Here is a 2599-nt window from a genome sequence, read left to right on the forward strand (position 1 = left end):
GGCAAAAATGAGGCGGGCCATTCCCTCATGTATAGGGAAACGACCATCTCAGAGAAAACGCGCTGGGAGAACAACGATAACTTTCGCCGGATGCAGCATTCTCCATCTTTCTCTCTCTCTCGATGGCTCACTTGCGCTCTCGAACTTTATTTTCGCCTATACGCTCTCCTAGCACCGGCTCGCTTCTCAAGAATCTCCTGGAGAAACGAACCACGCTATCTTGCTTGTATACGAGTGCAAGGGTTTCCAAGTGTGTGCTCTTGCTTCTATCCTTCTTGTTTCTTTATTTACCGCTTCTCTATATTGCTAGGCGCTGTGATCTTGTCGTCGAACGTATACTTTCCTCAGAAAGCACGCAGCGCGGGCATTGCATCGCGTGTATTGCGAGTGTAAGGAAAGAAATGGTAGGAATACTCAAAGACTCATCCCAAGTCTCAGTAACTTTCCTTTGAGTTGAGGATGCCGCGCAGCAACGAAAAAGAACCGGAAACTGCAGAGCACGTATCGACGACGAGTACAACAACAACATCCAACAACCGTAAAGCGACAAATGCAGCAAAGGAACAATCGCAAATACTAGAAATAAAACGCGAAGTGATGTTGGAAGGCGTTCGCGTTCGACCAGGATGCTATAAATCTCTCGACCTGCAAGAACGACGCTTCAACGGAAAAGACGAGATTGGAAGGGCGGGGGAAAGCGGATAGCTGTAGTGTGTAAAGCAAGGCGGAGCGTGGTTATTACGGGCTCGCTAAAGATATACGTAACCTGCAGGTCTACAGGACGCGCACGATGACACCTATTGTAGTGAGTGTAAGCAGACTTTGAAGTGGACCTATAGTCGCTTACAACCTAAGGAAGAATGTCAGTCTCTCCCACAAAAAACCTTCATGAGTGCTCCAAACAATAGTGCTTACTTATTTTCGTGACGTCGAGCGCTGTTCGAGTGTTTCAGATAGTTTTATTTCCCCATACAGGCACAGGTTAGTGTCACTGGTTTTTGGTAGGAAACTTGAACGGCTTGGTAAATTTCCTCAGGGATCCTTAAATCGCTGCTCAGCCAAACGTAATGTTCTAGGTAGTGACGACGAACCCTTATCTCATAATATGCGTAGTGGTTACATTAGCTGAGAAAAAGTGCTTACGGTTCGAGCAGAAACCAACTAGCACTACTGTCTTTCAGAGGTGAAGGGCAGGCCCACCGCGGTTCTGTGGTTGGAGCTTACATTTAGTCTTAGGTTGCAACCAACCTCCTTGGTTGCAACCATGGTTGCAACCGCGACCATAGTTGGCATAGGCGTGCGCAGGGGGAGGGGCGGCCGCCTCCCCTAATCATCTAAAAGGGGGGCGCCGAATTTGCCCCATACACTGACCCCTAGTCACCTAAGAGGGGGGGTGCAAAATATGCCTCGTACATTGACATTGAAGGGGGGGGGGGAGATGCAATGAACCTGCAATGACAGCGTTACATAAAGATCAAGCGTGCTGTATAGCGTGCCACGGGGACTGCACTATGCTACGATCGCCGTAAAGTTTGGTCTAGAAGAAAAAAAATCCGGCAGATCCCACGCACTGTGGGAATCGATGTAATGCGAAGCAGCCAGCAAAGAGCTGCATACATCGCTTTGTTTATTTTTGAGCCAAATGAAATCATTCATGCCAGGGCGTCTAGTTCACCATATATCGCATGATTGCCATGCACGCGTGCATGCACAATGTGGTATATACAATATCAATGAAACGTATATTCTGGTATATACACTGCATGGCCGGTCATTTATGTTCATCACGCACTCCTGTCATGCCATACCAATTTTGGTATATATCCTGTTATCTAAACGGCCGGAAGCGCACCACAACAGTGTGATGTAAATCATACCGTACATGACATGCATAACATAATTCGCATGTTAGGACCTGTCATTTATGTTCGTCATACAGTCACATCGCACAATACTAATTTTGGTGTATATCAAGCGAGCGAAATGGCCGGGAGTCCACCATGAGCGTGGCATGCGAATCATGCCATACATGACATGCATGTCATGGTTTTCATGTTACCACCTGTCATTTATGTTTGTCATACATTCGCGTCACGCAATACCAATTTCGGTGCATATCAAGCTAGCGAAACGGCCGCGATCGGACAATGAGCGTGGCATGTAAATCATGCCGTAGATGATATTCATATCATGGTTTTCATGTTACCACCTGTCATTTATGTTCGTCATACATTCGCGTCACGCAATACCAATTTTGGTGCATATCAAGCTAGCGAAACGGCCGCGATCGGACAATGAGCGTGGCATGTAAATCATGCCGTAGATGATATTCATATCATAATTTTCAAGTTAACACCTGTCATATTGGTTTGTCGTACAGTCACGTTGCGCAATACCAATTTTGGCGTATATCAAGCTAGTGAAACATCCGCGAATGCACCGTGAGCGTGCCATGTAAATCATGACATGCATGTCATGGTTTTCATGTTACCACCTGTTATTTATGTTCTTGATACAGTCACATCGCGCAATACCAATTTTGGTGCATATCACTCTAGTTAAACGGCCGCGAGCGCAGCATGAGCGTGCCATGTATATC

This window comes from Rhipicephalus sanguineus, chromosome 9 (assembly GCF_013339695.2).
Source record: "Rhipicephalus sanguineus isolate Rsan-2018 chromosome 9, BIME_Rsan_1.4, whole genome shotgun sequence".
NCBI lineage: Eukaryota > Metazoa > Arthropoda > Arachnida > Ixodida > Ixodidae > Rhipicephalus > Rhipicephalus sanguineus.